Source organism: Physeter macrocephalus, chromosome 19 (genome assembly GCF_002837175.3).
Source record: "Physeter macrocephalus isolate SW-GA chromosome 19, ASM283717v5, whole genome shotgun sequence".
Lineage (NCBI taxonomy): Eukaryota > Metazoa > Chordata > Mammalia > Artiodactyla > Physeteridae > Physeter > Physeter macrocephalus.
Window position 1 is genome coordinate 9,156,918 of NC_041232.1, and position 18,630 is coordinate 9,175,547.

The 18,630-nt window shown below is 44.6% G+C and overlaps 1 protein-coding gene across 4 annotated transcripts in view; it reads left to right on the top strand.

The window, feature by feature from the left end:
- The first annotated feature begins 3,208 nt into the window (after positions 1 to 3,208).
- The window catches only part of CORO1C (coronin 1C), an 81,300-nt gene continuing 65,878 nt past the window's right edge, over positions 3,209 to 18,630 (top strand). For 2 of the 4 annotated variants that reach the window (XM_024120544.3, XM_024120543.3), the window contains exon 1: positions 3,209 to 3,311. The gene's annotated coding sequence lies outside the window, so the exon portion shown is untranslated. The remainder of the gene's footprint in view (positions 3,312 to 18,630) is intronic. The other 2 variants (XM_024120542.2, XM_024120545.3) reach the window with 2 other exon arrangements.

Genomic DNA, 18,630 nt, shown 5'->3' on the forward strand with positions numbered 1-18,630 from the left:
CTTGGTGTCCATACGTTTGTTCTCTACATCTGTGTCTCAATTTCTGCCCTGAAAACCTGTTCATCTGTACCATTTTTCTAGGTTCCACATATATGCATTAATATACGATATTTGTTTTTCTCTTTCTGACTTACTTAACTCTATATGACAGTCTCTAGATCTATCCACGTCTCTACAAATGACCCAATTTCGTTCCTTTTTATGGCTGAGTAATATTCCACTGTACGTATGTACCGCATCTTCTTTATCCATTCGTCTGCCGATGGGCATTTAGGTTGCTTCCATGTCCTGGCTATTGTAAATAGTGCTGCAGTGAACATTGGGGTGCACGTGTCTTTTTGAATTATGGTTTCCTGTGGGTATGTGCCCAGTAGGAAATTAACACAATATTGTAAATCAACTATACTTCAATAAAATAAATTTTTTAAAAAAGGCATCCCGTCTGTAGCCAATCAATCATTTCTAGTTCCTATTTCTCAGAAAGAAGCACTCAAAGCAGTGAGAATCAAGATTGATCAATTGAGGGTGATCCGGATGCGCAGGCTCAGCGGCCACGGCTCACGGGCCCAGCTGCTCCGCGGCACGAGAGATCCTCCCGGACCGGGGCACGAACCCGCGCCCCCTGTATCGGCAGGCGGACTCTCAACCACTGCGCCACCAGGGAAGCCCGAGGGTGAATTTTAATATTCCCCAAGTTTTGTCCTCTTCTGTCACTCAAGCAGGGGTCTTGCTTACTGAGATTACTCTAGTAATCTGAGATTACTTCCAGTCACTCATTTAATTAATAGTATTATTATTTGTTAATGCTTCTACAGGGCTAATCCACTCAGCTTCCATGTTGCCCTGGCAACCTAAGGCTAAGGTCTCCATTTACTACTAAGAGAAACTAGAAAAATGATTTGCTTAGGAGCTTCCAAATGCAGGTCCCACAGTTCTTTCTTCTTCATACAAGACCTGGCATGTGTATCATGTGGGGTATGGAATCATTCTTCTTTTTCTTGATCATTAAATTCATCTTCATCTAGCATTGATCTTTTAAGGCTACTTCAGAAATCAGGTTTTGAGAGCAGGAAAAGACTCTCAAATCCAGCATCTTACCTGGACCTGAATCTCTCCATTTAGGGCCAGTTTGGACAGAACCAAGGTTTCCTTTAGGGTCCACGAAGGAAAGGAATTCAAGAACAATGGGATGATGGGGGAGGAGGGGTTTGCAAAGAGTTATGCAATTTTCCAGCTGCTTCTGGGAGTAGCAGCTCTCCACTGACCACATTTGGGTCAGGTGTGGTGAGGTGGCATTGCTTCTGGCTTTAGATGCTTTCTGTGCAAGAATCACCTCCCCCACCTTAAGGATAAAACTGGAAGGCAAAGGCCTTGGGATCTTTCTCAGCGTATTCTGTGGTTGCAGTATGGTGGTGTCATCCTGGGGGAATTGATGTCCTAGGAAGTTTTACTTCTAATTTGATCATTTATAGAACTGGGAGATGGGAATCCACATGTTTTAAATACCTACTGTATGCCAGGCACTATGCTGGATACTTTTCCATGATTTAATTCATTGAATCTAAACTCCTGAATCTTCAAAACCACTCTCTGAAGTAAGCATTTAGACGAATTCCACTATATAGACGAGGCGACCAGGGCACGGAGAGGGGAAGTGATTTGCCTGAAGTCACACAGCTGGTAAGAAGTGGAGCCTAGATTTAAAGCCAAGTCTGTCAGAATCTACAGTCCATGTTTTTCTCTTCTGTCATGCTGCCAGAGAGGCATCTTTAGTGTAGTGTAGTGTAGTGTAGTGTAGTGTAGACACTACACTAATGCCAAGTCAGGCACCCTGCTACGTGTATTACTAACCAGGAGCTCATGGAATCCTTCCCAAGGTGCGTCTGCTATTATCCCTATTTTACTGATGAAGAAACTGAGGCTTAGAGAGGAGAAATAATTTGCTGTGATAGCTGTTTTGGTTCAGGTGGACCCTGATTTACATAACACACATTTCTGTGGCTGATGCTTAACATGAAAAATTCCCCTGCCGTGAATTGCAAAAATGCCTTGCTTTGGGAAGTAAATAGCCTACCCCATCAGCAGGTCTGCTTTGTTAATTCAGTTCATCAGTCCCAGTTTCCCCAAACCTTGGCATTTCAGAGCTTGGTATTTGAGAAAGGAACTCTGGCTATAAAGAGGACAACTTCACGCTACAGATCAGGAGATTCAGGCCCACAGAGATGAAGGGAACTGCCTCAGGACACACAGTCTGACAGCAGCAGAGATGGACTGGAATCCCGGTGCTCTGACTTTTAGGCCTGGGCCGCCCAGTTATTAAGAGAGGGTCTTTGGCCAGGAAAAGGAAGGGAGGGACCCTGTATCCTTCATTTCCTCACCTGAGAAATTGGGTCAAGATAGGCCCTTCTGTGTAGTGGGCGGGGGGGGGATATGTGGGTGTGGTCCAGCCTAGGGGCCGCCACCTTGTGCTAGCAAAGTGACAAGGTGTAGTGGACGGAGGATCATAGCGTCGGGAATCCCCAGAAGTGGTGGTGGGAGGGTGTGAGGGCAGCAGAGGCGGAACTTCGGGAGCCAGAGGCGGGGATTCGATAATTCTGGGCGGGGCTTGGAGAATTAACGCTGTTAGATGGGCAGTGGGTGGGACTTGCGATGCTGTGAATAGGGTTACCAGCCCGTGGGCGGGGCTTCTAGAAGTTGGGGCGGGGTTTGTGACGCAGAAGGGCCAGTTCTGAAGGAATGAGAGGGGAGCTGGGCTTAGGGAGCTGGGAGGCTGGCGAGGGGTTTAGATGGGGCAATGGGCGGGGTTCAGAGGAGCTGATGTTACGGTTTTAAGGGACTCTGGGGGAATTTTTGAGGAGCCAGGGGATGTGGCCGTGCCAAGCCAAACAGGTCAGTGGGCGGGGCTCTAAGGTAACCGCTCCTGGTTCTTTGGGGTCAGTGGGCCTGGCCCTCCGGCCACTCAGAGGACTAGCGGGCGGTGCTTGCGCTTGGGCACCGCCTTCCTCCGCGGCACTCCTGCATCCCTCAGCGCGACCAGAGGGGGCGCTAGAAAGAGTGAGGCGTGGAACGCAGGGTGGGAAGCGGGCTTCCCCTCCCGGAAGTGGGCGTGGTGCTCCGCCACCCGGCGGCCCTGGTTGGGCGCGCTGCGGCGCGGGGGCGGGGCCTGCGTGCAGCGGCGGGGGCGGGGGCGGCTGTCCGCGCCCCTCCCCCGCGCGGCGCTCAGTGCCAGGCGGGAGGCGGTAGCGGTTGGAGGCTTCTCCGGGCTTTGCAGCGGGGACTTCGGCAGCGGCGCCTCAGGCACCTCAGCCCTGGTGAGCTGCGCGCGCCCGGCGGGGCGGCTTGGGAGCGAGCCGGACGGGCGGACGGACCTGTCCTTTCAGCGTGTGCCGGCGCCGGCTGACAGGAGCGGGCGGGGCGTGGGACAGGGCCCGGTGGAGCGGACAGGGCTGGGTGGGCGCGCGCGGCGCGGATCCTTGGGCCGGGGGTCCGCCCTGGCCGGTGTACAGGGTATAGGGGTAGGGGCTGCCGTGGGAGACTTGGGACCCGGTGGGGAAGGGAGTTGGGGACCGAACCGCTCGGCCTGGGGAGAGTGAACCCAGGTTCCTGTGGGGAGGAGGCTGCCCTGGGGAGACTTTTAGGGGTCCGGAACCCTCCTGGCCGGGCGAGGAGCCGAGGGGGGACGAGGCTGCCCCGGGAAGGATTTTAGGGGTCAGGGCTCCGCCAGGTTGGGTGGGGTCTTGGGTTGGGAGGGGCTGCTAGAGGCTAGGGCGCAGAGCCCGGGGGGCTCCAGGCCTGGGAGGCGGGACTTGAGCCGCCCTGGGGAGCGAGTGGGTGGGGGGTGGCTAGGGGCCGGGCTCACGTGGCGCCTGGGGGAGCTGGTTCCTGTGTGGGAGGGGCGAGGGCGGTGGTCCGGCCTGGGGGTTGCCAGCTTTGGGGTGCGAGGCCGGCTCTGGGCCCTGAAGAGCTGGGTTGGGGGTCGGGAAGGGCGGGGCAGGGCTGAAGCTGGGGTGATGTGGGTGGGGGCGACTCGGGAGGAGGATGAGCCGGGCGTTGGGAGCGGAGGGCTGGGACTGGCGGGGGAGGGGCGGGGGGGCGGGTTGGGAGAGGAAGAATGGAGCAGGAAGGCTGCAGGGTCGGGGGCCTGGAGCGTCCACGTGAACTGGGTGATTCAGAGATACGCTCGCCTAAGAGCGGAGCAGCTGGCTAGGGACGCAGTAAGAAGGAGCGAGGTGCAGGTGGGGCTCCGCTGCGCCTAAATGACTGAGGATGAACTCAGACGTAGAGGTTGGAAATGCAGGGACCGAGCCCTCTCCCGCCTGTCCACACAGGCGCGCGCACACAGCTCTGTGTCTCTCAAATGACTTGAATGTGTTGGGGGGAAGTGGCAGGCTGCGGGGAGAGCCGAGAAGAAAGGGGCTTCCTCTTGCAGGGAGGCGCTGGCCCTGCCGTCCTTTTTTGGGAGTGTTCAAAGGGTTTTTGATCGCTGGAAAAGGAAACGTACGCTTTACTGCATCGCGGTTTAGAATCACATCCTATATTTGGCCTTAATGTAGGCTGTCCTTGTTTTGTGGTGTCTGAAGTCCTTGCTCTACATGTTGCAAACGTGGGATTCAGTGTGAGAAGCAAATTGCAAGTCGCTCATCTCCCCCAGGAGAGCAAGAGGCCTTTCTTTCCTATAATACATTAAAACAGAATTGAATATAGTGCGCGTTTGTAAACTGGTACTGGGTGGCGAATGTGTTTACTTTTGCAAATAGTTATCATAAAACATAATATTAGGCCCTCTCACTGCAGCCTTCCTGCCCGGGATTAAATCCTCAAACAGTACTTGTAGGGCTCTTAGTCACTCTATGTAATAATGCATTTCATTGTCCTTTTCTGGGAGAGCTCTCCTGACACCAGGGCCTGCTAGAATAGACAGAAACATGATTAAGTATAAGCAGTTGCTTTGCACCGTCTGTTCAGTTGTGAAGGCAAATAGATATCTGTTTATATGACTGCACTTTCTTCATTCCCTATAAAACTGAAGAAATGGGAAAAATCTATTTTGGACTTGATTCTGTATATTTCAGAAAACTAAGGAAACTAATTTTTTTTTTTTTTTTTTTTTTTGGCTTGGAGGTACATTTCAGAGTCACAATGTTTGGATATGAAGCCTAATAGTAACTCTTGAGTCTGAGAGGCTGCATAAATAAATAGGGGGGAAAAGTGAAATAAAAGTGGGAATTGTATATTAGGCCTTGAGGCGCCATGTTTTGTGGTAAATGTTTGTCGTGTGTACTGGGAATAAAGGTTGGGTACACACCTTTTTGACAAATCTGGAATGTGCCTTGTCCGTATTTGTTTTTCATTATTTGTGGAAGGTACATTAAAGCTTGATGGATTCTAATAGACGCATACCAATGAGAGATCACTGCACAAAGTATTGAATTTTTCATGATCATTTGTTACTTTGCCTGCAGATTGTGCTAATCAGAAGTTACGTCTATTACTTTATATATAATTTGGGATTAGATTCAGGGTTGGCAGATAGGACTTTCGTTGTGTGTGCTACTTCATTATTTTTTTAAAAATTGAGGTATAATTGACATGTAACATTATGTTACTTTCAGGTATACAACATAATGATCTGATATTTGTATACACTGAAATGGTCACCACAATAAGCCTAGTTACGGTGTGTCACCATACAGCGTTACAATTTTTTTTATTTTGTGACGAGAACTTTTAAGACTTATTCTCTTGGCAACTTTCAAATATGCACTGCATTATTATTGACTATAGTCACCGTGTTGTCCATTACATCCCATGACTTAATTCATTTTATAACTGGAAGTTTGTACTTCTTGACTTCCTTCACCCATGACATACAGCACTTTTTAAATACTTGGATTTTTTGATACAAGTTTTATGCTTAACGCAGCTGTCACTTTTGAGGTTCACTCCAACCATGAGGAGAGTCACTCAGATGCCTATGAAACGGAACGTTCAAAAGGATAAGTGATCAGTTCTTAGTTATGTCACTGGGGGTGTGGAAATTCAGTTCTGTATGATGGCAAATTATTTCTTAATACTTTGATTTGTCACAAACGGTGCTTTAGAAACATTATATTAACCAGGTTGTTTTACCTTTGACTTCTTTTTTCAGAGGTGGAACAATAATAAATTTGAATTCCACTTTCAGATTCAGGGTACAAATCCTGTTCGTTTTCCTTTTGATGACTTCCCTGTGTCACCTTATTCCTGTCAGAGCTCTTTTCTGACACTTGTATGTCTTCTTAAACTTAAGATGCCTTTTCTTTATTAAAACATGGAAATACTCATTAATATTTCAGTATGACCTAGTACCTAGAATGTTAAGTAATAGAATCTCTCTGGGTTTTCATTGCCCTAGTTCAGATGCTTTAAAATGAGTGAACAAGATTCTACACTGCTTTGAGAGCTTATTTTGTATTTCAGTGGCACATAATGGAATCTTTTTTGTTTTATAACCACTTTATTGAGATATAATTTACATACCATACAGTTCACCCATTTAAAGTGTACAATTCAGTGGTTTTTAGTATAGTCAGAGTTGTGCAGTCATCACCACAATTTTAGTTTTTTATTTTTTAAAAATATATTTATTTTTGGCTACGTTTGGTCTTCATTGCTGTGTGCAGGCTTTCTCTAGTTGCTGAGAGAGGGGGCTACTCTTCTTTGTAGTGCACCGGCTTCTCATTGTGGTGGCTTCTTTCATTGCGGAGCACGGGCTCTAGGTGCGCAGGCTTCAGTAGTTGCGGCTCGCGGGCTTAGTTGCTCTGTGGCATGTGGGATCTTCCCAGACCAGGCCTCGAACCCATGTCCCCTGTATTGGCAGACAGATTCTTAACCACTGTGCCCCAAGGGATGTCCCTCACCACAATTTTAGAACATTTTCATTGCCTCCAAAAGAAACCCCATACCCATTAACGGTCCCCCGCCTCCCCCCAATTCTTCTCCCTCACCTGCCCTAGGCAACCACTTATCCATTTTTTGTCTCTATGGATTTCCCTTGTTTTGGACATTTCATATAAATGGAATCATGCAATATGTGGTCTTTTGTGTCTTTTATTAAGCATAGTGTATTCAAGGTTTCTCTTTGTTGTAGCATGTATAAGTACTTCATTCTTTTTCTAATGGTTGAAAAATATTCCATTGTATGGATATATACCACATTTTGTTTTTCCATTCATCAGTTGGTGGATGTTTGGGTGTTTCTCCATTTTGGCTATTATGAATAATGCTGCTGTGAACATTTGTGTCCAAGTTTATGTGTGGATATATGTTTTGCTTTCTCTTGGGACTTACTGGGTCATATTGGTTACTCTGTGTTTAACTGTTAGAGGCACTGCCAGACTTTTCCAAAGCAGTTGCACCATTTTACAATCCCACTAGCAGTGTATAAAGGTTTCTGTTTCTCTTGCCAACACTTGTTATTCCCTGACTGTTTGATGCTAGCCATCCTAGTGGGCGTGAAGTGGTATCTCATTGTGGTTTTGATTTGCATTTCCCTAATGGCTAATGATGTCCAGCATCTTCTCAAGTCATTAGTGGACAATTGTATATTTTCTTTGGAGAAACCTCTGTTTAGATGCTTTGCTGTCTTTAAAATTGGGTTATCTTTTTGTTGTTAAGTTATGAGTTATTTATATATTCTAGATACAAGTGCCTTATCAGATATATGACTTGCAAACATTTTCTCCAGTTTGTGAGTTATCTTTTTTTTTTTTAAATTAAATTTATTTGTTTGTTTGTTTTTGGCTGCGCTGGGTCTTTGCTGCTGTGCACGGGCTTTCTCTAGTTGTGGCGAGCGGGGGCCACTCCTCGTTGTGGTGTGCGGGCTTCTCATTGCGGTGGCTTGTCTTTGTTGCAGAGCGCGGGCTTTAGGCACGTGGAATGGGCTCAGTAGTTGTGGCTCTCAGGGTCTAGAGCGCAGGCTCAGTAGTTGTGGCGCACAGGCTTAGTTGCTCCGCAGCATGTGGGATCTTCCGGGATCAGGGCTCGAACCTGTGTCCCCTGCATTGACAGGCAGATTCTTAACCATTGCGCCACCAGGGAAGTCCCGAGTTGTCTTTTCGCTTTCTTTTCTTTTTTAATTTAATTTTATTTATTTTTGGCTGCACTGGGTCTTCGTTTCTGCACACGAGCTTTCTCTAGTTGCGGCACACGGGGGCTACTCTTCCTTGTGGTGCACGGGCTTCTCATTGCGGTGGCTTCTCTTGTTGCAGAGCACGGACTCTAGGTACTTGGGCTTCAGTAGTTGTGGCTCGAGGGCTCTAGAGCGCAGGCTTAGTAGTTGTGGCGCATGGGCTTAGTTGCTTCGTGGCATGTGGGATCTTCCTGGACCAGGGATCGAACTCGTGTCCCCTGCATTAGCAGGTGGACACTTAACCACTGCACCACCAGGGAAGTCCCTCCTTTCACTTTCTTAATGGTGTCCTTTGAAGTAGAAAAGTTTTTAATTTTGGTGAAGTTTAATTTATGCATAATGGAGTCCAAACTGATAATGAGTTAGAAATTATTTAGACCTTAAATCACATCCTCACTGGTAGTTTGGTTATATAAATTAAAATCCAAATGTGAAAGGATTAGGGAAAGATTTGAGTTAGTTCTACATCAAAAAGGGTTCATCAGGGAACATATCATTACCTGTTTAAATCCTCTCGTGGTCTCCCACCCCATTGTCTGTGGTTAAAGTTCAGACTTAATGTGGTTGTGGATGAGGACAGCTCTGATTTCAGCCTGTCTCATCTCTCACTGCTCCCCTTCCTGTGTTTTCATCTCCATTGCCACTCCCTGAACTGTCCAGCCTTAAGATCTTGTGATGCGCTTACTACTCGGCTCCCCTTCCACCTGGTGAATCCCTCTTGTTCTTCGGGATTCTCCATGAAACCTTCCTTAGTCCTCACAGGCAGACATTGTCCCTGCCCTCATGCATCAGACATTCATCACTCCTGTCTGCTATGAGGAACTGGATTTGAACTTGAGCCCACAGTCTGAAAGGCGCCTTCCCATAGAAGGCAGAATGTGGGAGAGAAATTCACATGGAAAGCAGACCGAGATTCTGTTGCTCACAGTGTGGTCTCTAGTGCCTACTGGATATTTGCTGAATGAAAGATTCTTTTTATTGAAGTTAACTGGAAAGATCCTGAGGTCAGTGGGTTTCTCTGGTTATTATTTACACCTTTGTTGCCTATGTTAAAATAACGTGAAGTGCAGGGGTAATTCCTCTCTGCCTTTCTGGCACCCAAGTCCAGCTCTTACCCAAAAATTGCTCAGATGTAAACCGAGTGTTTGAAACATTTTCCTGAGGGCAGAATATTCTTGTCCAGGTTCTTTCCCCCTAATAAACAGTGATGACTGGCACACAGCCTTCTCAGCAGGGCAGATGGCCAGGGAGCACATTTGGTTTGGGATGATTTACCAAGACCAACTGCAGCAGGCCCAGCCTGGTGGTGTTGAGGCAGTCAGTGCTGGAACTACCCCAGTGCACGCCTGATGGTGGGTGTAAATCAGGTTTTAAAGGTGCATACTTCCTTCCTTTTCATTCTTTTGTTCGTGCTCTTGCTTCTGTCAGAGCATCTGGTATTAATACTTGAATTAAAAATACTGCACTTAGTATCTTCTTGAGAATTAGGAGAAACCAGTTGGCCATTTGGGGTATGTTTTCTGTGTGTTCACTGAAGTGATTGGATTGTGGCAAGGTAGTAAAAAGAAAAATAAATTTCAAATTTGTTCTTTGTCTCCTTAGGCTCAGTGAGCTATCTGTACTTATATAGTTTCTTGCTCTAGGAGTTCTGTCTAGAGAAGTTGAGGCAATGAAGGGTGCAGACCTTCAGAGCCAGACGGAGCTGGGTTTCACTCTCTGCTATGATTTTGTCAATTAACCTACCTCCCTGAGCCTCTTCTGTAATATGGAGATGCTAACGGTACCTTGCTGGGTTTTGAGTAGACACCCAATAAATTTGTGTTCCCTCTGTCTTCACTCTTAAATGTCTGTTTTGGGTTTTTTTCTTAATTAATTAATTTATTTTTGGCTGCACTGGGTCTTGGTTGCTGCGCGCGGGCTTTCTCTAGTTGCAGTGTGCGGGGGTTACTCTTCCATGCAGTACGCAGGCTTCTCATTGCGGTGGCTTCTCTTGTTGTGGAGCACGGGCTCTAGGCACGTGGGCTTCAGTAGTTGTGGCACGCAGGCTCAGGAGTTGTGGCTCGTGGGTTCTAGAGCTCAGGCTCAGTAGTTGTGGCGCATGGGCCTAGTTGTGTGTGGGATCTTCCCAGACCAGGGCTCGAACCCGTGTCCTCTGCATTGGCAGGTGGATTCTTAACCACTGCGCCACCAGGGAAGTCCTTAAATGTCTGTTAATGAATGGAACTGGGGAGATCAAGTAGGGTAAGTTTAATATATTTTATTTCTGATATTAAGCTATTGTTGTGTGGATTCCCACTCCTGCCTCAGCATTTTAGACTTCAAATCAAACTTGAATCATTGGAGAGGAAAAACGTGTCTGATTTTAGGATAGGAAGGTAGTGTTAAAAATGAGGCAGTTTTTGGCCGTCAATCTGAATTGGAAATGTCTGTTCAGACAGGCTTCTCGTATTCAGGCCTTATGCTTCTATTCAGTCTGTCTGTCTGTCTATTTTAAGGAAAAAGGTTTAGTTCTTGGCAAAAGATTGATCTTTTTAGGGTTTGGAAGGAGATTGCCCTGCAGGGTGTGAGATGCTCATGGGATTGACTATGATGTGAATGGCAGCATTGTGATACAATGTAACACTCTGTGTGGGAAAAGAGCCTCCATAGTCTCATGGGATGTTAAATTCGGCCTGTCATTTGAGTCCTACATTAATGACAAAAATTGTTCCTCCTGTTTGCCATAGTCAAGAAAAATCAAATTATTACAAAGATCGGAGTGAGAGAAACTACTATAAATGGGAGTAGGAAGGCTTGTATTTTGTATGACTGGAGGTGGGAATTTCACAATACATATTTTTCCCCCTTCGGTCATGCAGTTATCTACATTAAAAAAAATTCTGAATAATGGATCATACTTTTAGCCCCAGTATCTCACCACCTTTTGAAAAATATATCGTACTGGGGGTTTGGGAGATTATTTCTCACGCCCAGAGGTCCTCAACTTGATGCCTGTGAGGATCAGCTGTGGACCTTGGTCAGTCCAGCTGCCTGGGCTCCAGCTCGCTGGTGACTCTGAATCACAGCCAGAGCGGAAAGTACCTTGCTGCCTTGTTCCTCATCTGATGGACGAGGGGACTGTGGTCACAGGTGCTTGAAAGACTTGCCCAAGATCGGGAACTTGACTGTCCCTCCCTTCTGCCCCCACCTCCTTCCATGGGTAGTGTGAATTCATTTTTGTAGTAGGTGGTGTGGATTTATACTATAGTGTGGATTTTTTTTTTTTTAACAGTGTGAACCCAATGTTCTTACCCTGAGTTTTAGTCCTTGACCCAATGCAACAGTTCCCTCTTAAGCTTCTGCCACAGTCTTTTGCCAGATATACAAACTGAGCCTACTCACTGTTTATCGCTTCAGTTCATCATCACAATTGGTAGTTAGTACCAATGGGTCCCCCCCACCCTCACATCTTCAGATTGTACATGTATTAAACTATGAAGCTTGGTCCAGATTTTCAGGGTTTCTTTTTAGATGCAGTTTGGGGAAACTTGAAAATACATGGAATCTCTTGGAAAAGCCTTTGGTAGACTTGATTTCCTAGTTTTCATGTAAAGTTCCTTGACAGTATTTTATTGATCCCTTTTTGTGTCCTCAATCATGTAAACTGACCATTAGTATGCAGTCATGGTAAGGATTTATCTTGGGTGTTTCAAAGACCAATTAATGTCGCAAAGGTCAGCCCCATTAAGCCATCCATATATGAAAAGGCTGATTTTGACAGGAACAACATCCAGCCAGTACTGGAACTACAGACAGGCATAATGAAAACCCTGTGGCATTGGCAGAAGTTGATCATTACTTCACAGCGTGGTCATTCTGTCTCCGGGGAACCAAGGCAGCCTGGTAATCTGGGCACGTGGCAGTTTGGTGTAAGAGCCTTTTTTGCCCCATTGTGATCTCAGATGTGTGTCCCCACGTTCTGACAGTTGCTGAGGCCTTCATTCTGGATGAACAAAGCTGTTGTTTTTCAGTTTCATGAACGGCCAAAACACATGGGAAGGGAAGTGTTGGGAGTGTGAAGCCTTTGGGGGTGTATTTCCACTCTTGACATTGTCAGGGTTCTTGACAAAATTCACAAGCTCCCCCTCTGTACGACGAATGTTTACTCACCATTATTTGCTTACTTCACATGAAAGATACTTAAATTCCTTTTCATAATGGTCAAGCATTCTTTTCTAGTTAAAGACTCTAATTCCTTTCATTCTTAGGAACTTAAAGAATTGAGGCTGGTTTATTAATGTAAGAACTCAAATACTGCCTGAGCGGGTGACTGAGAAACACACATAAACTTGAGCTATCATCTCCGTTAAGCAGAGGATTTATTAGGAGACTGACTAGTCACTTTACAAGCTAGATGGTGAATTAATTTTGCGGTTAGTAGTGTCTTTAGCTTAACAGTGTCATCCGAGTTTTTCTTGGCAAGCAAGAGAAAGGCCAGAGCCAACAAGTGCTGGCCACAGCTCTTTGGGGTGATATTTAATAAGATGCATGTTGTCTGTTTTAGAAATAGAGTAACCGTCCCTTAGGCTCTCTCTCTTATGGGAACCACTGTTGCTTTACAGTGTTACATAGGAAAAGGGAAATTGGAAGTATTTATTTATGCATTCATACATACATACATACATACCCTGAAACGTCCCTGGTCTTCTTATGCAGTATAGAGCTACTGTGCATGCACTGGGCTAAATTATTATACATTGTCAAGCAGAACAAATGATACATCTTACCTGCAAAGGATAGTTGTGAGTCATGTGGTTCTCTAACCGTGAAAGGTTGAGAGCCCAGAGGCAGCTTCTGTTTTGGAGGCAACGTGTACATTCAGTCCGCAACCCAGGACTGGGTTGTGTTCCAAAGTCTAACTCAGTTATTTGGAACTGAGAAGGCATTTTTGGGTACAGATTCAGTGTTATAGTGGTGGGTAGGTTCCCAGCCTAGACTGAAGAAATCTGTTTAATTCACAGCACAGCTTTTTAAACTGTTAATGATGATAGCTGAATTCTGGATCTTGGAAGCTGGGAGTCATGTGACAAAGAAGTAAGGAACCCTGCTCCACCCCAGATGCCTGTCTGTGTAGGCTGTGTGGCATCCAGCAGCCTCATGCCACAGCAGCCCTCCAAGTTCATCTTCCTTCTCTCTTAACTTGAAGCTTCCACTCCCCTGGTTAAGCTGATCTCCTTTAAATAGTAGTCGCAAAGCAGATGGTTCAAATTCATTTCTGCTAATGTGCTCCTGGATGGCTACAGTTCCTACTAGACTACCACTGTTATTCAGTGCTAGAAGGACTCCGGGCTTTGTCTTATTTCACTCATGTCTCAACCCTTTTAGAGCTACAGTGTTAATATTTTTACAAAGGAAGCTCCTTATTGATAAACATCATCTCTCTGAAATGTTGGCATGTAGTCAGTATAACAATGTTTCAAGGGGAAAGTTGAAGGAAGGCGAGTGGGGTCAGATAGAGCCCATATAGAAGGCTAGCCCTGGTTCCTGGAATCGGGAGGAAGCCTTGCCTGCTTTAGAAAGGTTCCTCCTGTAACCTCGAAAACAGTGAATCTGCTCAGCTTTTTTCAAAATACACAGGATCCTTTTTTTTTTCCTCTCTTTTCATTTGGGAAACAAGGCTTGAAAGGGTCTTATGTTTTAGCAGTGACTTGGTTTCCAGGACCTTTGAGAAGTAGATCAGGGCAGGGTAATGGTTGTGAGTTGGGGCAACTTGTGCTGGCCAGAGCTGTGTGCTGGTCCCCGTCTATATCTCCGTCCCTTTATAAACTCTTACCACAAAGCCCCTTCTTTCTTCAGAGGGAAATAATTGATCTTTCCTTTTTGTTATTGCCTCTTTGAAGGGTTTGGATTGTCTGGTTTTTAAGAACGTCTTATTCAAGCATTTTATGATGCTAAGTGTGTTAAGGGTTAGGGACTTGATTTTTCTGGTGCAGTTAGAAAAAGTCTTGTTCACAAAGTGTTAATGGCAGGCTTAATATTTTGATTTGCTTATAAAAGGTATAATAGTTTAAAAAATACATTACAAGCTTCTTCTAGCCCCCAAGTATGTAATTCTTGATGCTGAATTCTCTGTGTGGAGCCTGAGCCCTGCGGGGGTTGAGAGGACTGGGTGGTGGGGAGTCAATGTCTCTGGGACACTGGGTCGAGGCCCTGCCGGAGGGTTTGCGAAATAGCGCTGGGCTGACTCAGAGGAGGTGTAATTGGGGAGGAGTAGTGGCAAATGGGTAAGGGAGATGGCCCAGATTGTCCAGGGTCATGGGAACAGAATACACATTTATACGGTGTGTTTGCGTAAAAGGTAAGCATAGTTTAGATATAGAGCTATAAAGGTAGCTGGAAGTGTAATTTGTGGGTGTCCCTAACGTTATTGATTTCTGTGCTATTCCTAATTACATTTTGGGCTAAATGAGTAGAAATTTTAAGTAAACATAAATGTGGAATTATTATTTTCCACTTTGTGAAAGTGAACACTAGTACCCACTCTATGCCATGTTCCGTGAAGGCAGAGAATGTCACAATGTTTTTGTGCCTCCTTTTCCAAGCGGGCTGCGTGACACATGGTAGGTGCTCAGTAAATGTTAGTCGAATAATTGAATTTCAGTTTTACATGGTACACTTGTGATAGTGATTGTTAGTCTTCCCATTTTCCTAGAAGATGAAAGGAAAAGAGGAAATTTTCTGTGGTGTAGGACTACTGATTGTAAACATTTGCCTAGTAAATTATCTTCTGGTAAGCTAGTCATCATTTTCATTTAAATAAGTGTGTTAGCATATACACACATTTATTTACTGAAAGGTTTTATCTATAAAGCAAATTTTGGAGTTCTGGTTATTTAAAGCGTGAATTCTGATGAAAAATAGGGTGGCATCACATATTGGTACTTTATTGCAAATTTACCTAACTAACTTCTTGAATAAATTGAAAGTACTGGTGGCATGGAGTTCTTAGGGCTTTGATTTGTGGTTTGGTTAGCAACTTCGACTTCAGAAAAAATCCATGAAGGAACGTCCTAGTGGAAGAGTACCTTCAGCTGGAGTTTTTGTCAAAACAGATATGGGAAGAACCCTAATTTGTATCAAGATGGGGATTTAAAGTTAACATAGCCCTCGAAAAAACTGAGTTTCCTTTTCTTGTCTTTCTCCTTTCCTCCAGTTTCTTATCTTTTAATCAACTGCCTGTAAAGTGTCTGCATTGGTCGCTGAGGGGCCCCTAGGCCCAGCCCCAGGGGAATCACAGGGCAGGTCTCAGCTCATTTCAGTGGCTCCTGGATCTCCAAGGATTTAATGTGCTTGGGTTCGTTTAACTTGAGAAATTGACAAGAACCAAGTACATTAAGAAAGGGTGAATTGGGCACCCTTTCAGCTGTTGAATCATTTAGGAGTTCATTTGTGCAATATTAAAATTTGAAAATCTGTAGGCTTTGGTTTATATCTTATTAGTAACATGTGATCACAAAAAAAGAATCATTTTGTAGCTGCATTTTTGTGTGTGTTATTTCTGGCCGTTTTTAGAGGTTACTACAAACCATACATGTAGTTTGTTTGTTGTAAATGTAGTTTTTTAGAAGAGTACTGTTGGGGTGGGAAGCCCCTGACCTTTCTGCTAACCTTCTACTCAGAATGCTAGAAAAGGATGCGTCCAGCTTTCATTTGAGGCATATGGAATTTCTCTTTTAGTTACTATCATGCAGTCCAATTAATTTAACATAAAGGATTAAGGACTATGATTTTCTTTTCAAATCTTTATCCAGTTTGGAGAGAAGTTGGATTTGGGATGGTTAACATTACGGTAAGGCTGGTAAAAGCTTCTAGTAATAGAGAATTCACTCCCCAAATACTTAGCCCAAATGTTTCCTCCTGAAAGTGAGTTTTGTTTGTCTCCACTTCCCCAGAGGTATTTTCATTTTATTGGTAAAAGGAGATGTGTGGCCTTTTCCCCCTAAAGAACTGAGACCTTCGGAAGGTGTTGGGTGGTGGTAAAGTATTTATTTGGTAGTAACTACATTTTCCCCAGTTTCTTGTACTCTGTTGTAGACACTGATATTCTGAGTTTTTTGTTTTTCCCCTCTTTAGAAGAGAGGTGTGCTGATAAGGAAATAGTTTGTAATTTTACCAAAAAGGATCAGACAAAACAATTTGTCTGAGGGTGCAGTAAGACTTCAAGAGGTACAGGCACACCTCATTTTATTGCACTTCACAGATACTGTGTTTTTTACAAATGGAAGGTTTGTAGCAACCCTGCATCCAGCATGTCTATCAGTGCCATTTTTTCCAATGGCATTTGCTCACCTCATGTCTCTGTGTCACATTTTGGTAATTCTCGCAATATTTCAAACTTTTTCATTATTATATTTGGTATGGTGCTCTGTGATCAGTGATCGTTGATGTTACCATTGTAATGGTTTTGGGGCATCACAAACCACGCCCATAATAAGATGGTGAACTCAATAAATGTGTTTTCTAACTGCTCCGCTATCTGGCCATTCCCCCTGTCTCTCTCTCTCTCCTCAGGCCTCCCTATTCCCCGAGATACAACAATGTTGAAATTAGGCTAGTTAATAACCCTACACTGGCTTCTAAATGTTAAAGTGAAAGGAAGAGTATTATGTCTCTCACTTTAAATCAAAAGCTAGAAATTATTAAGCTTAGTGAGCGAGGCATGTTGAAAGCCGAGATAGGCTTACAGTTAAGCTTCTTGGGCCAGTTAGCCAAGTTGTGAATGCAGAGGAAAAGTTCTTGAAGGTCTCCAGTGAACCTGGAATGATAAGAAGCAAAGCAGCCTTGTTGCTGATATGGAGAAAGTTTGAGTGGTCTGGAGAGAAGATCAAACCAGCCACAACAAACATTCCCTTAAGCCAAAGCCTAATCCAGATCAAGGCCCTAACTCTTTTCAATTCTGTGAAGGCTGAGAGAAGTGAAGAAGCTCCAGAAGAAAAGTTTGGAGCTAGCAGAGGTTAGTTCATGAGGTTTAAGGAAAGAAGCTGTCTCCATAACATCAAAGTGCAAGGTGAGGCAGCAAGTGCTGATGTAGAACCTGGAGCAAGTTATCCAGAAGATCTAGCTCAGATCATTAAAGAAGGTGCTCACTAAATAACAGATTTTCAACATAGATGAAACAATCTTCTACTGGAAGAAGATGCCACCTAGGACTTTCATAGCTAGAGAGGAAAAGTCAATGCCTGGCTTCAAAACTTCAAAGGACAGGCTGACTCTCTTGTTAGGGGCTCATGCAGCCGGTGACTTAAGTTAAAGCCAGGGCTCATTTACCGTTCTGAAAATCCTAGGGCCCTTAAGAATTATGCTAAATCTACTCGCCTGTGCTCTATAAATGGAACAACAAAGCCTGAATGACAGTACATCTGTTTACAACATGGTTTCCTGAATATTTTAAGCCTAATATTGAGACCGACTGCTCAGAAAAAGATTCCTGTCAAAATATTGCTGCTTGTTAACAACTCACCTGGTCACTCCAGAGCTCCGGTGGAGAGGTACCACGAGATGAATGTTGTTTTCATGCCTGCTAACACAGTATCCACACTGCAGTCCATGGATCAAGAAGGAGTTTCGACTTTCAAGTCTTACTATTTAAGAAATACATTTTGTAAGGCTGTAGCTGACATAGATGGTGATTCCTCTGATGGATCTTAGGAAAGTCAATTGAAAACCTTCTGGAAAGGATTCACCTTTCTAGATGTCATTAAGATCATTCATGATTCATGGGAAGAGGTCAAAATACCAACATTAATAGGAGTTTGGAAGAAGTTAATTCCAGTCGTCATGGATGACTTCAGTGGAGGAAGTAACTGCAGATGGGATGGAAATAGCAAGAGAGGTAGAATTAGAAGTGGGACCTGAAGATGGGACTGGATTGCTGCCATCTCATGATAAAACTTGAACAGATGAGGAGTTGCTTCTCATGGATGAGCAAGGAAAGTGGTTTTTGAGGTGGACTCTATTCCTGGTGAAAATGCTGTGAAGATTGTTGAAATGATAACAAGCTTTAGAATATGACATAAATTTAGTTGATAAAGCAGCAGTAGAGGATCGACCCCAATTTTGAAAAAAAGTTCTAGTGTGGGTACAATGCTATCAAACAGCTTTTCATGCTACAGAGAAATCTTTCGTGAGAAGAAGAATCAATTGATGTGGCATACGTCATTGTTGTCTTATTTTAAGAAATTGCCAGGAATTTCCTGGTGGTCCAGTGGTTTAGGACCCTGTGCTTTCACTGCTGAGGGCGCGGGCTCAATCCCTGGTCGGGGAACTAAGGTCCGGCAAGCCACACAGCATGGCAAAAAAACTAAAATAAGAAAAGAAAAGAAAAAAAAAGGAAATTGCCACAGCTACCCAACCTTCAGTAACCACCACCCTGATCAGTAAGCAGCCATCAACACAGAGGCAGGACCCCCAACCAGAAAAAA